The sequence below is a fragment of the Mastigoproctus giganteus genome, chromosome 4 (genome assembly GCF_048544385.1).
Source record: "Mastigoproctus giganteus isolate SK-2022 chromosome 4, ASM4854438v1, whole genome shotgun sequence".
Lineage (NCBI taxonomy): Eukaryota > Metazoa > Arthropoda > Arachnida > Uropygi > Thelyphonidae > Mastigoproctus > Mastigoproctus giganteus.
The window spans coordinates 43,415,046-43,435,098 of record NC_143578.1 but is presented as its reverse complement, the minus strand read 5'-3'; positions in this window follow the sequence as shown (position 1 = coordinate 43,435,098).

The following is a 20,053-nucleotide window of genomic DNA, read 5'->3' as shown; positions in this document are numbered from 1 at the left end:
ATCATCACACAAGTGAGGAAGTAAAAAATATAGTGGTCGCAAATCTAGCAGAAGACCTGAAAATGGCAAAAATTAAATCTGTGCGTAAGACACGTAATATTGGTGTCATCATTGAAACTGAGACGAAAGAAGAAGCTAACAAAATCATTAGTAACCCCAAAATACAAACACTTGGCCTACAGGCTGCACCCCCGAAAAGAAAGGGGCCCAGCATAATAATTTATGATACCGAAAAGGACCTAACCCCAGCAACGCTCCAGGATGAACTATACAGAAGAAACCTCCAGCAGGACCACCCAGATGTTGAACCAAATGACCTCGTTTTCCCGAAATTCCAAAAAAATGCCAGAGTGGGAAATTCTACCAACTGGGTAGTGGAGCTTTCCCCCGCAGCCTGGAGAACAATAAGTCAACAAAATAGAGTGTTCATAAATTGGGGCAGTCACCGCTTCAAGGAGCATGTGGCTGTCCCCAAATGCTACAAGTGTTGTCGTTTTGGACACACGACACACACGTGTACCCAAGCTCAACCCACATGTGGACACTGTGCTGAGAGAGGCCACGACTTTAACTCGTGCACTAAAAAAGAAGACCCACCCACTTGCGCAAACTGCAAATCAATGAAAATGCAGGCAGATCATTCCATCCGGGACAATAAATGCCCTGTCTACACAAAAGCTAAGAGCACATGCCAACTAAGGCTCGATTATGGGGACTTACCTTAAACCATTTAATACTACCACTGTAAAATTTGCACAAATTAATGCCCAGCGAGCTAAAGCAGTTGCAGCGCAGTTGAGGAAAAAGGCAGATGAGGAGAACCTCGATATCCTCTTTCTTCAAGAGCCATATTCGCATAGTAAGGCAGTCAGAGGGTATCCGTTGGCTTATAAGATCGTTCAAGTGGACGGGGAGACCCCATGGGCGGCTATTCTGGTCAGAAACTCTGATCTCACTGTTACCAAAATACCACATTACTGCCTTCCCTGGGCAGCCTGTGCCCATATCATCACCCCTTTGGGGGAATTTTACGCAGTTTCTCTCTACTCGCGGCCGGGGGAGGATATTCTCCTGATTATTAGATACTTACAAAGCATCTCTCTGGAATTCCCAAATGCAAAAATCATCGTTGCCGCCGACGTAAACTGCAGGTCGCCAGCGTGGTTCAGTGAAACTCAAGATAGACGAGGCACAAACAACGGACAAAGACTGGAAGAATATCTTTCAAACAGTTCTTTCTCAATTCTCAACCAACCAAATAACCTACCGACCTTCTCTAGTACAATGTGGGAAGCCACAATTGATATCACCCTGGCCACAAGATCCGTTGCACAACACCTTTCATCCTGGACAGTTAGAGAAAGCTGGACCACTTCGGACCACCGTGTAATAACTTTCCAACTACACCGATCAGTAAGCCGACAACCAATTATGAGGCAAACTCTACATAGATTTGCAATTGACAAGGCAAACTGGCAGGAATTTAAGGATTCACTGATCATGGCCGCCCACTCTCTCAGCACAGTTGGACTGAACCCAGACCAGCACCAAAAGGCAATTGTAAGCCTAGTCACTGACAGCTCAATTAACTCTATTAAACGGAAGAAACCTTCTCTTGGAGCCGTACCTTGGTGGTGCCCAGAGCTCCAACAACTGCGACGGGAGGTTTACACCCGACGGAAAAATTTTCAACGCGCAAGACGGACATGGCCAGAAGCGGAAGTAGAGTATCTCAAGCAGCAGTACCGAACGGCAAGAAACGAATACACAGCCCTGATTAAACAAAGGAAAAAGCGCTCCTGGGAGCACCTAGTCTCCACAGTTGGAAATTCTGCTCCATGGGGAGTGGTTTACAGAGTAATCACAAACAAACTCCCCAGGGGAGAAGTCATCCCAGCCACCAAGACGCCACAAGGCACGTATACAAAGACATGGTCCGAATCTATAAATAACATCCTTGACGCCATGTTCCATCAACACATGCCACCAAGTACCCCAGAGCAAATACTACTATGTGAGGAAAACAGCACATACACCACGGCCCAAGTGGAAGACAGCTTCACCAAGGAAGAACTGGACTCCGCTGCAGCAAAAATAAAAAACAAGAAATCTCCAGGAGAAGATATGCTGGAGCCTGAGATCGTAAAGAAGGCTGTTGAAACCATCCCAAATGAGATCCTAAACCTCTTCAACCATTGCCTTGAAGCAGGCCATTTCCCAGTAGTATGGAGATCTGCAAAATTAAGGCTTATTCTCAAGAATCCGACAAAACCACAAGACCTTCCGGAGTCATACCGGCCCATCGCTCTTCTATCCATACTAAGCAAACTCCTAGAACATCTTCTAAGCAACAGAATAGAAATTCATTACTCCAAGGCTGGCCTTCACTCTGACAACCAATACGGCTTTAGAAGGGGATACTCCACGGTGGACGCCTTAGAGAATATCGTCAAAGCAGCTACCACTACCAGCCATAAATACTTCCTTGTCATTTCAGTGGATTTTGCCGGGGCGTTTGACTCCCTCTGGTGGCCAAGCGTCCTTGGCAGACTCCGGAAAGCAAAACTACCAGCTAATTTGTACAATTGTATAAAAACCTATCTTGCAAACAGAACAGTAACCGTCAGTGCTCCGTACTGTTCAGTCACACGACCAGTCTATAGAGGATGCCCACAAGGCTCAGTACTTGGCCCACTTCTCTGGAACGTGGTGCTCGACAGCTTTCTAAACCTCGACCTTGGTAATGTGCGATCGCAGGCCTATGCGGATGACCTGATCCTGATGCTGGCGGCAGACTCAAGAACTCAACTAGAGATCTCTGCAAACCGTGCTATAAATATCCTACAAGACTGGGCCACCCAAAACCACTTAAAGATATCCCCAACAAAAACCTGCTCCATCCTACTTAAAGGTTCTCTCAATATCAGAAGGCCTCCCCAGATAAAGATTCAGGAAACAACAATTAAGCTTTCCACTGAACTTAAATATCTTGGTATTCTGCTGGATAAAAATCTGTCATTCACACCCCATCTTACTTACCTCAGAAGCAAAATCAAAAAATACTCCGCACTAATAGCTAGAGTCACTCGTCGCGACTGGGGACTTAAGAAGAGGACCCTAGCCCTCTTCTATAAGGCAGTCTTCTTACCAGCAATAACATACGCATCAGGAGTCTGGTTCCACAAGGCGGTAACAGCAGTTAACAAAAGGAAGCTAGAGACCATTCAACGTTCAGTCCTACTAACAATCTCGAGAGCCTGCTGTACTGTAAGCACCCACGCCCTCCAGGTCCTCTTGGGTGCTCTCCCCCTGGACCTGGAGATCGTCCGCTGTGGGTTGCTTTATCAACTATCCAAAGGCAAATCAATCACCTGCCTAGACTACACAACTGATCCGGCGAACGATCGTAAACTAGAGAAAAAACGCCTTCTCACCCACCTACAGCAGGCCTGGCAAACCCGCTGGACGACTTCGACAAAAGGGGAAGTCACCCGAAGATTCATACCGGATAATCAACTAGTGTTTCCCCAAAGCCCAAACTGGTTTTCACCGGGTCTGCTGACATCTTACCTGCTCACGGGACATGGCGCAATAAGAGCAAAACTCTCCAGTTTCGGATTGAGTGACACCCCTCTCTGCCACTGTGGACAGCCAGAGACGTGGGAGCACCTCATGCACCACTGCCAACTATATGAAGACCTCCGCTGCCTCTTAATAACTAGAATACGTTTCTCACCAATAAACCAAGAACAATATCTCCTGGAGAGCGAGGACAACTATAAAGCCTTAACGCAGTTTGCGCAGGATCTTTTTACTAGAAGAAGAACATACCCACAACCTTAGCAGGAATTTTCCCACAAACTAACCACTCATCATCCATAATAAAGATCCTTAGATGTGTCAACCAAACAAAAACCTAACAGCTACAATCTGAAAAACTAATCATTAACTTAACCTGGATCTGACCACTGGCTTAAACTGGAGTCATTATCTGGATTTGACCACTCACACGGACGGAACAACATGTCCCAGGAATGGCGTACGAAGACCTGACAAAGACATTATGCAGTTTGCTGCCGAAACATCATTAGGCGATCTGAACCGGGTACCCTCACTCGGTTCACTTTCTTTCCCTTTCCTTGGCAGGGGATGGTTACTCTGTACCCTCCCCCCTGCCATCCCCTATCTTCACCTGGTGAGGCATGGGCCTGCCCCACCGACTTTTGGGGTTATCTTCACTATTGACTCCATATTTCTGTCTTTCACCCCCCAGTCTTCAGTCTCCCTTCCCTCTCTAGCTATCTTGCGACTAGCGTTTGACCCTTGCCAAAACTACACAAGCCCCACACAAAAATTTAAAAAAAAAAAATAATAAATAAATAATAATAATAATAATAAATGAACTATAACCCGTATAACTTATATCTCTTTCGGTCTGACCCAATTTCTAGCGTTTCTCCTCCCCCCTCCACTTTTTTTTTTTTTTTTTTTTTTTTTTAGGTCCTAGCCACTGAAATCTCAGGAAATTAGGTGGCAGGACCTGCCAGAGTAAATAGTAAATTTCTAAAATACTGGTGTACCTGGTCTGCCTCCACGAGGTATAGTGTGGGCAACGGTGGGTCTCATTTGAGACCCAACGGCTAAAAGACCAGATGAACAACGGTACAAAACATTACACACTACAATATCCATACACTTTTAAACCTCTGGCCTCTACAGTGTTCTGTATCACACCACAATGTATATTACGCGGAGATGGGGGAAACCCCTGGTGCCGTTAGACCCTAAAAACACTATACACTATACTATACACTATCTCAGTGACAGGAGCATTGTGGTTCAGGCTCCCTTCTCCAGTGTGGAACGTCGTGTCCACCGAGGTTGCCCTCAGGGCTCTGTCTTGGGCCCACTTTTCTGGAACTCTCTACTCGACGAGCTTCTCAGTACTGACTTAGGCGATGTCCAGACCTTAGCATACGCTGATGATCTCTTCCTGATCCTGGCAGGAGACTCCAGGGCTCAACTTGAAGTATCTGCCAACAGAGCTCTTACTACCCTGCAAGAGTGGGTCCGGAAAAACCATCCGAACATCTCATCCACTAAAACCCAATCCATTCTCCTGAAGGGCTATCTTGATCCGCGGAGGCCGCCTCAAATCAAGACACAAGGCACAACCATCAAGCTTGTTACTCAGCTGAAACTCCTTGGCATTATTATCGACAGCAAACTAACATTTCTCCCACATCCCAACTATCTACAGAAGAAAATAAGAAATTACATTGCACTGGTTGCTAGGGTGACCCGCCAAATTTGGGAGTTCAAAAAAAACGCACTCTAGCATTCCTCTATAAAGCCATATTCATACCGGCTATCACCTACAGTTCTGGAATATGGTTCACCAAAGCCTCCACTGTGGTAGGACGAAGAAAGCTGAACATCATTAAACGGCCAATTCTCCTTACAATAACCAGAGCATGGTGCACGTCCAGCACGCACGCTCTACAGGTCCACGCCGGTGTACTGCCCCTAGACCTTGAGATGGCCCATGTGGGGTTGCTGTATCAGCTCAGCAGAGGAAAGTCTACCACCTTTATTGATTTTACCACGGATCCTGCTAACACCTATTCCAATGAAAAAAACAGACTCCTAACCTACTTACAACAGACCTGGCAAGTTAGATGGTCTGAATCCACCAAAGGGGCCATCACCTGCTCACTACATATGCAAAGTATATTCCAAATCACCATCCTGGTTCTTCCCAGGCCTTCTAACCGCATACCTCCTAACAGGGCATGGTGCCTTTCGCAGAAAACTGAACCTTCTTGGACTTTCTGACAGCTCCCTTTGCACCTGTGGTGACCAGGAGACCTGGGAACACTTTATGCATGACTGCCTACTATATGATGACCTCAGACTCTTCTCTCATCACACAAATTCATTTCATCCCGAGAGACCAGGAGCAACATCTCCTGGAAGACCACCATACCTATACAGCCTTTTCGAACTTTGCTCAGGGTCTCTTCACGAGGCGGAAAACCCTACCACAACCTCAGAATCAGACCCAACCAGACAATGAAACGGCCTAATCAGCCATGTGTCAAGACCACTACTTGCTTCAGCATACTGCAATCCCCGTGAAGACTTTCAACTTGCACAATAATTGTGCCTTTACAATGCAGCCTCAATATAACCCGGATCTACCATGACTGCCGCTCCGGCTTTGCCCCCACCAAATTGACTCACCACTGAAATAACTCCACTGCCTGGACGGGACTTCTTTGTCCCAAGATTGCACTACTCGGATTTGAACCTCTCAGATTGACTCCACCAAATATATTTTCATGCAGCTCACTACTGAAATGACTTCACCACCTGGACAGGACCTGTCTATCCCAGGATTGCACTACTCGAATTTGACCTTCTCGGACTGGGCTCTGTCAACTATGACTTCACGCAGCATTGCTGCCAATGCCATGTGGCGATCCTGAACCCGTGCTCCCTTGCACGACCCTGTTTCTCCCATGTCCTGGCGGGGTGGAGGTGAAGGTTCCCTTGTCTCCTCCCCGCTGCCCCCTCTTTCCTTCTGGTGGGGCATGGGCCTGCCTCACTGATATTGGGGTCATCTACTCTATCGACCCTATACTTCTGTCTCTCACCCCCCCCCCAGTCTTCAGTCTCATCCCTCTAGCTTTCCAACTAGCATTCATCCCATGTCAAAATTATCCTAGCACTACAACCAAAATTCTTAATTCCACACTGTATAACTTAAAACTCCTTTGGCCTGACCCAACCTCTAGCGCACCCCTTTCCTAGCTACTGAAATCCCAGGAAATTAGGTGGCAGGACCTGCCAGAGTACGTATTTAAAAATACCGGTGTACTGGCTTGCCTCCACGGGACTATGTGTGGGCAACGTTGGGCCTCAGTAGGGGTCCAGCGGCTAAATGACCAGATGAACAACTGTACACGACACTACATCCAACAATATCGATACACTTTTAAATCTCTGGCCTTTACAGTGTTCTGTAACACACTACAATGTAGACAACACGGAGATGGGAGGAACCCCTGGTGCCGTTAGATCCTAAACACACTTTACACTTTTTCCCCATTAGGAGAATTCTATGCAATATCATTATACTCTCGACCTGGCGAAGACATTCTCCTGCAATACATTATCCGCAAAACGTCCTCCATGAGCTCCCCAAAGCTAAAGTAATAGTCTGTGCAGATGTTAACTGCAGGTCGCCAGCTTGGCACATCATCACATTTACACTCATTGCAGCGTTCCCTGAGCAAAAGCTCAACAACGCAATTAACTATATAGAATCGACCTATTTAGCCTTCCGTGCTGCAAATGGAAGACCCCTGCAGCAGGGAAGTTTACCCTCCCTAGCCCCGTGGATGCAGGTTGCTACTATCATTTCCAGTCACCGTTAATTTTTTTCATCTCCGAGTACAAAGATTTCTGATTGCTTTGATCTCAACCACAATCTAAATCTCCACCAATTTCTAGAAACTTAACTTCAATTTAGACATAAAAATTTAAACAATATAGAAACATATATTTAAACATATACAGGGTGTTTCAGTTAAACGTTTCAGAACTTCTAAGAGGGGTAAGGTACATCCTGACAACTCGAAATCATATAGCAATGTGGGGTCGGAAATGCTTTCCTGAAGCGGTGTTGTACACAGAAGCACCATAAAAAGAAAAGAGACCGTAAGTGAGAAATCGTTTTAATAATACATGAAAAGAAGCAAAAGGTACATGGATTAAAGTAAGTGTTCGAAGTTTCTTCCACGGGCTACAATGCACGCCTCACATCTCCGACGCATGGACATCCGAACATTCTGGAATACTCCAGGCGAATTTCGAATTTCTTCGGCAGCTACTGCGATTCTTGCAACCAGCTCCTCAGCATTGTCAACAGGGGTGTCATAAACTAGAGTTTTCATATGACCCCAGAAATAAAAATCAAGACATGATAGGTCGGGTGACCGAGCAGGCCAACGCACGGGACCACCACGTCCGATCCACTGTTGACCAAATGTGACATCCAGGTAGTTACGAACATCTCCGCTATAATGGGCAGGGGCTCCATCGTGTTGGAACCACATTGTCTGTTGCGTCGATGCAGAAATCTGTTCATCTCTCAAAAGTTGTGGCAATACTTGCTGCAGAAATATCAAGTAGATAGGTCCGGTTAGACGACACGGTAACAGGTAAGGTCCGATGAGGTGATCTCCCATAATACCGGCCCATACATTGACCGAAAATCGAATCTGTGCTGCACGACGTCGTATTGCATGCGGGTTCTCGACCGCCCAGATATGGTCGTTATGCGTGTTGAAAATTCCTTCCCTTGTGAAGGATGCCTCATCGGAAAACAACACTTCAGCAGGAAAAAGGGGATTTGTAGCACATTTTCCAAGGTACCACTGTGCGAAAGCAATACGAGGTTGAAGAAACTTCGAACACTTACTTTAATCCATGTACCTTTTGCTTCTTTTCATGTATTATTAAAACGATTTCTCATTTACGGTCTCTTTTCTTTTTATGGTGCTTCTGTGTACAACACCGCTTCAGGAAAGCATTTCCGACCCCACATTGCTATATGATTTCGAGTTGTCAGGATGTACCCTACCCATCTTAGAAGTTCTGAAACGTTTAACTGAAACACCCTGTATATATATATAAACTAAAAGCAATTACAAGCAGTCGTCGATGCAGTTGCATTGCAATATACCAATTTCCTCTAGCAAGCAGGAAGAACAATATCAAGTAGTATCCTGAGTACTACGAATTATATTAACATTCTTCAAAAATTCTAGGAACACTTTATAAACACCTTCACTCTCAAAAAGCCTTTGCACCTCGTGGGGAGAGGAAACCCCTAACTGGCTAATAAGCCTTTGCCTTGGTATGTCATACAGCTGACATTGGAATATAACATGCTGGCTATTTTCAATCTTCCGACAGCGATCACTGTCCACCACTGTTAACAGATGTATACAGCTAAGGAAAACTCCAGATGAATGGAAAGTAAGTTATATTTCATCCACATATAAAAAAGGAAATAAGCTGGATCTGGGGAACTATAGAGGCTTAAGTGTTAATTGCACTATGTCCAGACTATATTCTAAAGTGCTTCAGTTAAAATTACGAGAGGAGGTAAAGGATAAGATAAGTGAAGAACAAAGTGGATTTAGGTCAGGTCGCTCTTGTGTGGACAATCTGTTTGTTCTCCAACAGCTGGTGGAGAAAAGAAAAGCAAAGCATAAAGATACCTTCTTTGCCTTCGTCGATTTAGAAAAGGCTTATGACTCCATTCCAAGAAAGGAATTAAGGAAAGCCCTTCAAAATATATCAGTTGATCCAGAGCTTGTGGAACTGATTACAGAACTGTACGATAACAACGCGGCATGTATTAAAGTTGGGAATACTTTATCTAATCCAATCTATCCAACAAAGGGGCTGAGACAAGGATGTAGCCTATCACATTTATTGTTTAATGTTTTCTTGGAATGTTCTTTACAAGAATGGAAAAGAAGCTGTTATGGAATGGGAGTACCAATTAATGACAGATATCTTTGGAGTCTAAATTTTGCTAATGATCAGGTTATCATTGCACAAGAAGCTTATGATTTAGAATACATGTCGAGAATATTACATCTTAAGGCACCTACACACGTTTAGGTAAACCTGTCAGTTATGCCTGCGCAGGTACGCCTGTACAGGTCTACCGGTGCATGTGGATGATTAAACTGCACAGTTATTCTGACCTGCACAGGTGACAGGAGGAAATGAAAAATTATTCGATTTGCCTGAAACGGAGTGGCCTGTGCAGGCAAATCGGAGCGTGTGTAGCAACGCGGCAGGCGCACTGCCAGGTTGCCGGATTTCCCTATTCGACTATCATTAATAATTACACAAATTCTATGGAAAAAAAAAAAAAAAAAACACACTTCGTTGCAAATAATAAGCCAACTATTACTAAAACGTCGTCTGTCGATGCCATGGTCAGCCGACTGAATGAATGGTGACAAGTTTACAGGAGCGTGTGGATGCACTATGGGCGTCCGGTAGACAGTACTGGGGTGCCTGCCCAGGCATAACTGACACGTTTACCTGAACGTATGTAGCGGCCTTTACATATGACCAATGGGGCCTCAATATCAATTTTACAAAGACAGAATAACTAAGCACAGCGGAACATCCTGATGAATTGAAAGTTACACAGTCTATAGATCCAAAACCTGCTGACTTTTTCAAATATCTTGGATGTAGATGAACTAAGGAAGGGTTGGGGAAAGAAGGAGTTTACACAAAAATTCATCAAAGTAGAAAGATTCTTAGTGCCCTAAACTCTATAATGTGGGACAACAATATCTCCCGTAGAACTAAAAAACATATCAGACAGTCGTTAGTGGAATCGGTACTTTGCTTTTCAAATATCTTGGATGTAGATTAACTAAGGGAGGATTGGAGAAAGAGGAAGTTTACACAAGAATTCATCAAAGTAGGAAGATTCTTAGTTTATCTAAGAATAAAACTTCCGTGGCATCCTTTGAAGTGGCATGGCATATTGCTATATGCAGAAAGCCTCACAGCACTGGAGAGGAGTTGGCGAAGCTAGCGGCAACAGCAATAATGAAAACTGTTTATGGAGCGGATACACCCAAAAAAATAGATGTACCACTTTCCAATAATACTATTAAAATATGAAGATGTACCACTTTCCAATAATACTATTAAAATATGAAGATGTACCACTTTCCAATAATACTATTAAAATATGAATTGATCTCATGTCAGAGAACATTTGGTCATTTGCAATATCAACAGCTTCATCGATCTGCAATGGATATTTTCCAGCTTTTTTCAGAGCCACAACTAGTTGTGGCTCTGAAAAAAGCTGGAAAATAGTTGTGGCTCTGAAAAAAGCTGGAAAATAGTTGTGGCTCTGAAAAAAGCTGGAAAATAGTTGTGGCTCTGAAAAAAGCTGGAAAATAGTTGTGGCTCTGAAAAAGCTGGAAAATAGTTGTGGCTCTGAAAAAAGCTGGAAAATATCCATTGCAGATCGATGAAGCCGTTGATATTGCAAATGATCCTCAACTCATGGTTTTCGTAAGGTACAAAGGAGAGGATGTCTTTGTGGAGGAATTTCCCTTCTGCGTACATGTCAACGACCACCACTGGAGAGGACATTTTAATGTGGTGAACGATTTTCTAAAGAAACATTGCCTTGACTGGTTTAACTGCATGGCGGTATGCATTAATGGAGCTCCGTCTGTGATGGGAAGTCGTGTAGGATTTTCAGTTCGAGTTAAGGCAGAAAATCCTGATGTCATCATAATTCACTGTTTTTTTAATATCGAGAAAATCTGGCCTTCCAACAGTAGCAGCTGGAGCTACACACGGTGCTTAATGATGCTATCCAAATCGTGAATTTTACAAAGGCCAACGCTTTAAACTCGTGCATTTTTCATAGAACATATGAAGAAATGGGATTACATCACCAGGATTTGTTGTTTCACTGTGAATCCGTTGGCATTCTCGAGGCAAGACTCTGAAACGAGTTCTTGAATTAAGAACTGAAGTAGAAGTTTTCCTAGTGGAGAAGAAGAATTCCTCGTCGGAAAAATTCAAGGATGATGCTTGGCTGAAAAAGTTGGCAGAACTAGATGAATCTTCACTCAAATGAATGAACTGAATTTAGAAATGCAGGGCTGAAATAGAACCATGGCTGAAATCGGTGAAATGATTTGTGGGAGCTGAATCTTGGGCTAACTCTATTTGTGTCCCCTTCCTGAATACTCAGACTGCTTTAGAACCTATAGTAGTTGTATTAAATATGATATTTATTCAATCAGCAACTGGTACCTCAACCTATAAAGCCCCACAAGCTACCTGTCTGCACATATATATCAGAAGATCCTAGTGCTTGAGGTTTTCCCTGCCAAGATAGAATCAGAGTTGTATCCTCAAGCAGTGTGTTTCCCTTGAATAATGAGACTATTAGAAACAGTAATCATAATGACAAAATTTAATTATTCACTTCTAAACTTTTACATATACTACAGTATTTAATTGGGATATATACAATTATAGATTACAACTTTCTCTATACCTGCTTTACTTATACGTAGCAGTTCAAGAACAAAATAGTGGCCTCTATAGTCTATACTTCATTAATCTCTCGGTACATATAACTGGTACTTATTTTACCCACTTGTAGGTACATAAATATATAATGGTAATTTCAGAGCCACAGGTAATTTCAGAGCCACAAACTTATGGCTCTGAAATTACCTGTCTTACCCAGTTCCATACCCTTAAAAGGTTAACTAAATTTACATGTATGCATGTACTTATATGGCTTTCTTTGCCTTATAAACTCAAAATATAAAATCGATAACGCACTCTCTTTGTACTTATGAAAGATACATATGGTACTTATACACATTCATATACAGGGTGATTCACTACCAGTGCGACAAACTTGCGGGAAGTGTAGGAGGCACAAAGACGAATCGGAATCACATAGCATTGCAGGATCCGAAATGCCTTCGTCATGCGGTAGAGAACGTTGAACGGGAGGTGGCATGAACAGCGATCCTGCTGGAAGTCAGCATTTGCGAACCGGTTCCGGAGGCAGTAGGATGGATGAGTATTCAAACGTTGAACTGGCCGGCATGCACCTCGCGTATGGAGCTGCGGACTGTAACGGGCGCGCCGCTCTGCGCTCGTACCAGGAACGTTTACCGCACAGGCGTGCTCCTCATCATACGATTTTCGCACGTGTGCACAGAAGGTTACTTGAGACTGGTTGTTTCACGAGAGGTACCATGAATCGAGAGCGAACGACGAGGACGCCAGACAATGAGGAGAATGTCCTACGTCTTGCAGAAGGCAATCCGAGTACGAGTACTCGAGCGATAGGCCAACGATTGGGTATTTCCCAATCCACTGTATGGAGGATACTGTCAACAAACCAAATGAGTTCATACCATCTGCAACGCATCCAATCATTGGAGTCTGCGGATTATCCACCCCGGAGGACTTTTGCTACTTGGTTTCTTCAACAGAAACGGTTCGCAAATGCTGACTTCCAGCGGGATCGCTATTCACGCGACCTCCCGTTCAACGTCCTCCACCGCATGACGAAGGCATTTCGGACCCTGCAATGCTATGTGATTCCGATTCGTCTTTGTGCCCCCTACACCTCCTGCAAGTTTGTCGCACTGGTAGTGAATCACCCTGTATATCCTCTACCCTCAATACTAGTAATGACATTACATTTTATATGATACTTATACACATTCATATATCCTCTACCCTCAATACTAGTAATGGCATTACATTTTTCATTGTACTTATTTTATATCTTATTGAGGTCCTTATTTCTTTTTACCTTGGTCTTACCAATGCCTTTAAGTTCGACGATGGCTTACACACTCCTCAGCATTCTCATTACTATTACTTAATAAAGCAACTTCTCTGTCTTTACTTCACGAGTCATATTATCTTTTGTATTTCGCCCAGCACAAGTTAAAATAGCAGGTTGCTTTCTCAGTCCTTCTCATATCTACCCTCTCTATAATAATAAAAAAGAAGAACTTACATTCTCTGTCTTGAACGCACCTTCCCTTCCGTTACCTCTCCTTGCTGTTGAAAATCGCTTGAGTTTTTCATTTCCTCATTCTACTTCTTATTTCGTCCTTTCCGTGTTCACCTCTTTTCCCAAAAAGTTAATCCCACTTGTTCTGCATCCCTAACCGGACCGCACTTTCTTTGTGACTACCACACTCTCACCAGACGACACTCTCGCTCTGTGTTCAACCCAAAAACTCTCCCCCGTTTATTTTTTTGCGCCTTTTTCTTTGTTTCTCTCAACTTTTCTCTCTGGCCAATCACTTCCTCCCAATTCTCAGCAACTTCCTTTTTAATCGGTTGTCGGCCCTTGTAACCCTCTCTTGGATTCATTTCGATTGGACAGTACAACTTCCGTAGTTCACGGCGGTATAGTATTCTTAAGTTCTAGAAAGTTCTCTCTTTCTCTTTCTCTTTCTAACTTTCCTATTCCATATACACGTCTAGCCCCCCCCCCCATAGTTGGTCATCTATTGTTGCTTCCACTTAGAGCAACGTTCCCCGTTAATCCACTCCATAGCGATTGTTCTTATTTTTCCAAGAATAAATTTATTTAACTATTCCATTTTTATGCAATATTTGAACCCAATTTCCCGTCGCACACTAAAACCCTGTAATATATATTCTTTCTGACCCCCCGTTTTTTTTTTTGTATTTATATTTATTAATTCTTACCCTATACTTATGTATATGTAAGATTACATCTGATAGATTGCTTTTTTACGAAAAAGCTTGGCCCTGCAAAGAAAAAATAACCAAAGGAAAAACAGCTGCCTTCGCAGAATTGAGTGTAATGTGTAATGCTAGAAGATTCGTCACTTCGCGACGTTCAGTCCGTTTTTGAGACTCATTTGAAGAATCTTCAAGATGAAATGAATAGATATATACCATAAAATCAGACTTCAACGATACAGTTGGGTCTGAAATGTGTTTTCTGTGAAGGTTAATGATATAACAGGATTTCAAGAAACGTTTTTAGATCTCCAAGAAAAAACCAAGTACAAAAACAAAGTTTTGAAAGGCTCTCTCTTTCAGAATTTTTAGCACAGTTCAAGGATAAGCCCGTTCGATCTCAGGAAACTCAAATGACTCTTAGACCTTTCCCAAAGCATACCTTTGTGAAGAAGGATTTTCAAGTCTTGTTGCAATCAAGAGAAAATCAAGAAACCGTATGGATCCTGAGAATGATTTCCCATGTACCCTGTCTGCCAACTTCAAAACAAAACTTCAAGAGCTCATAAGCAAAATGTAACAGCATCACAGTAGCCACTGAAAGCTGTAACAATGATTTAAAAAATTGTAAAACTGTTTTAATTTAATGTTAATCAGTATAATAATTTTCATGAAGTATTTTTTTTCCTTTTGTTTTTTTTTATTACAAAAATGAAAAATAAAAGATTATAGTTATTAACATATATAACTTTATATAATTTTCTACCCGGATAAAAAGTCTCTACATAAATTAAAAGTTATTTAATGCTAGTTGAATGAATAAGCTTATATAGCCTGCATTTAAGTTTGTCATGGTAAGCATTATATTCTATAAGGGTCATCAGCAAAAAAATTTGGAAACCACTGCACAACAGAAATGCAAAATGGGATGATCTGCTTAATTTGTATTCCTCTTTTCTTTAGTTGGATTAATGCTTTAAACAGTCCAATTATAAAGTTTGCTTAGACGTGTCAGGGAAATTATCCTTTTATAGACGAAATCCTTTATTCCGCATTCCATCATTATATCTCATCATTTATCTAAACCTTGGTTTTCCAATAAATGTGCTGAAGATGTTCAAGATGGCTAATAATAATAATAATAATAAGAAGAAGAAGAAGAAGAAGAAGAAAAAAAAGAAGAAGAAGAAGAAAAAAAAAGAAGAAGAAGAAGAAAGAAGAATGTATCGTATTGCAACTAGCTTGCATCCAAATTTCCAGCTTCATTTTTTCCTAAATTAAAGTTCGCTTAACAATTCCTTAACAGTTATTAATCAATCCAAAAATCGATTTTGAATAGGCTAAAAGTAAAAACAGTTGCTTCTTGTCTAAATGATAGTCGTGCATTCTGGTCTCTTGCCAAAGCTATTGGCTACAGTTTTTCTTCCCACATCTATACTTCCATCTAATGATTCCAAAAAAAAAAATCATTCTCGCCAAAATATCTAGGCCCTAACATCCTGCTTATCTTATAACTCTTATATCGAAGGTACTTGGTACATCACCTCCTTCCATACCGGATACCTTCCACTCAATGCTTCCATGGTCTTCCGATCACGTTAAAAGAATTCTAAACAATCTTGATGCCAAGAAAGCTCTAGGCCCTGATGGCATTTGTCTTCTTGTTCTCGAAACCTCTGCTTGTGTGATTGATCCAGTTCTGGGTCGCTTTTTTTACACTTTCTTGTTCCAGTTGCGTTATTCTTTCAGCTTGGAAATTTGCTCATATCCAGCAAGTTCATAAAATGTGGATGATAAATCCCTCCCTTCCAGTTATCATCTCGTTGCACTTACCTGTTGTAGTTTGCAGAAGTTATAAGCTCATCGGCAGCTTAGGCCATATATTCCATGGTCGATCGCTGTTTTCTAGACAAAAAAACCGAGTTTCCGGGAGAAAACCATACTACTCTCGCCTGAGACCAACTAACTCAGCCACGTTATGAAAAAGACCTATTACAATTCTTCGCGTAACTGACAGGATTCTAACTCAGGTCTTCTCCACCAGGTGTGGAAAAGACTGAGTAATGTGGGGAGGACAGTTATTATATCAATTGTGCTACCGCGAGGGCACAATTCTCTGCACTTTCCAGTAGAAAAATCTATCAATTTCCAACTCTTAAACCATCTTGAAACCTTCATCTGATCAGTGAGTACCAATATGGATTCCGTCAGTGTCAATCCATTAGTGATATATTGATTTGTATTACTCATCTTTGAAAAAATTTGATGGATTAGTTTTGTGAAACTCAAGCAGTTGCTCTTGACTGCTTGAGTTTCTAATTTCTAAGGATTCTGATCATGAGCGGCATTAAAAGTGCAAAAAACAAAATCCCGTCTCATGGACTGACCACTGTTTTTTGCAATTGGGTAATCAGTTTTCTCTCTCTGATCTACCATCACTTCGGTGATAGCAGATAACTGTCTTTCTAAGTTCTTCAATAATGCTGATACTACCCAAGCTCCTTCTCTGACTACTTTCCTCTTGTATATTAATAACCGTTTTCCAGTGACTCAAAACCATATTCATAATTTTGTCGACGATAGCATACTACATTCCGCCTTTCAACATGAGAAATCTTGTTCTGAACAAACAACTTCAGAGTCTCAAAACTCCACCATCAAGACCTTAAATATTAATCTACAGGTAATTGATCTCCATTAAGATGAAGAAAATTCAGTTAACTTCAGTCCTTCTCAAACTCAGTCCTGCCTTCTTTCTCACAAAGAAAAGGGTCTTCTGCGCTCCTCTCCTCACCTTCGATGACGCTCAAATTTCTAGACAAGATCATATATTTCTATAAGGGATTACCATGATTGCCAGGGCCGGTTCTGGTAGGTGTGCAGTGCGTGCATGCACGCAGGCGGCCAAATCTCTAGGGCGGCCGATAGTGCACTTTAAAGAATAATATTAAAATGTAATTTAATATTATTTTAATATAGTGGTCGGCGATGAAATAGCGAATGTGGCATTGTTAATAAATCATATTGTATTCTCTAAAGACCCATTCACAATGAAAATTAAACATAACGTAACAAACGTTACCGTAAAATTAAGAAGTCATACCAACATTCACAATGGGAACATAAACATGACCGTAAACATATGCCAACGTGTGCCATGAAAACATTCCCCACACCATAACACAACACTGCCCCCACCAACTTGCACAGTAGTCGTCAGACATGACGGTTCCATGGATTCATGTTGTTTTCGCCAAATTCTGAACCATCCACCAACATAATGCACCAGGAACTTCGACTCGTCCGACCAAGCAACTGTTTTCCAATCCTCGATAGTCCAGTGCTGGTGTTGCTGTGTCCACAGGAGGCGTGCTCTCTTGTTCTTCATTGATAACAAAGGCATGCGATGTGGCGGTCAGCTGTTGCAGCCCATTCGGGACAAAGTGCCACTAGTGGTCCGTTGCGATATTTTGTTCTGCGCACCAAGGTTGTATCCTGACGTGATGTGTGACATTGTGGCCCGTCTGTTTGCTTGCACAATTCTAGCCATCCTCCTCTGACCTCTCTCATCAACAAGCGATTTTCTTGTTGATGAGAGAGGATGTTTTCTGTTCATTGCACCATTCTCGATACATCCTTGAAACTGTGGTGCGTGAAAAGTTCAGGAGAATTGCCGTTTCAGAGATGCTTTGTCCAGCAGGTCTTGCACCTACTACCATGCCACGTTCGAAGTCCGTTCGATCACTCCTTTTCCCCATTCTTACTGCGGTTTGTACGCTTAACTGATACTAGAAAGGTTGTTCTGCTGCATTTATATCCACAACTGTGGTCATCTAACTTGCAACGTTGTGGGACAAACCATTTGTGTGCACAGCAGGGGTGTACCTAATAAAGTGGCAGCACATTGTATATAGAACTGTCATAAAAACATACTAGTAGGCTCCTATGGGTTGGGTTAGGTTATGCATCTACTCGCGATCCGCATTGATAGGGCGGCCAAATATCTCTAGCACGCAGACGGCTAACAGCCCAAAACCGGCCCTGATGATTGCCATATACCTCTATTAGGGATTACCATGGTTATGGTGTGTCATTAACACACCATAAATATTGCTTCTGCATAAAAAAAATATGTTTTCTTTTTTTTACTCTTAGCGTTACTTTTCTTCTAAAGAAGTATTCACTCTGTACAAATCGTAAATCTACCCTACCATGGAATATTGCTCCCCCCCCCCGAGTGGTGCACCCAAAACCTCTCCCAAGCTTCTTGGCCCCATTCAAGAGAGGATGGTCACATTAATTAATGACCAGTCTCTTACAATGTCTCTCAGCTCTGTCTCATAAAGGATCAGTTTCTGTCGCATGCCTTTTCTATATATACTTTCACGGGCACAATTCTTCTGAATTGGTATCTGTAATTTTGGGACTCTCTTCCGAACCAGTCTGAATACGTCTCGATCAGCCAACATCCATTCACTACCCCACTCCGAACTCACAGAAACCACTTTTTCTCTTCCTCATTTATCCCTTCTATTTCTGTTCTTTGGCACAACCTTCCTTCACATATATTTCCCGTATATTACAATCTACATGTAGATTGTAATATAATTGTAATTCAAGTCTAACGTGAACAAGTATATTCTGACTTCTCAATCTTCAACATGTGCACGGTACTAAGTACTATCGGTTCTAATAATATTTCTGTGTGAGTTCTTAGTTGGGAAAAAAAAAAAGGCACTGTCATTTTTAGTGATAATCACGTAACTAAACTCATTAGGGATTTTACAATCCTTATCAAGTGATTATTGAGCATTTCCAGTATATAAAATTCATTACATTCTTATATCTGCATAATGAAAAAAAATTTTAAAAATGAAAAAAATTGGGGATAAAAGATCAAGAATTGACTCATTATACCAAAACTTGAATTGCATCACCAACTAAACTTGTAATTTATTACTCGTGATAACTTGTGAATTCGAATTATTAGAAAAAACAACTTCAGAAATGTTTTTATTGAATTGTCCATATGATTATACCTTTTCACATTTACATCAATTAGCTATTAGCTAATTCATGTAGAATTATAAACACAATATATTGGCGCCTTACAGCCTTAGTTGCTATGGTGCTTTACACCTACCTCCAACGATAACTGAAATTCTACTGTAGTTTAATAAACGGAATAATAATAATAATAATAAACGAAATACATTGTACAATCCAATGAGTCCTTACGACATAAATCTAAAAGAAAGTCTCAACATTTAAGCAACTATTAATTGCTTAAGAATGTTCATAGCAATAACTAATTATTTGGTATTAATTACTGCATACGTATTCAGTTTAGGAATGCAAGATGGATCGCAGTGAGTTAAAAGGGTTACAGAACGATAGTTCATTAGCTTGACAGAATTAAGTGAATTTCAAAAGGATAAGACCTTAATTTCTGGCCAGATATCAAATTCATGTTATGTGTATCAAAGGAATGATTATAATTAAAATGCAAAATTTTCTCCTGAGAATAGCATAGTTAATGCGAATAGTTTCTGGGAAATAAGAAGTTATGTTGGGGGCAATCAAAGAGATAATTTCAAAAGAAAGAAATGCCAGCTGCCTTCTAGTGGATGAAAAGGTGAAGGAATCCGAATATTAAAATGTACGCGTCCAGATTTCTATTTCTCTGTGAAAAAGGCGGAAGGAAATTATATGAAAGAGGCGTTTT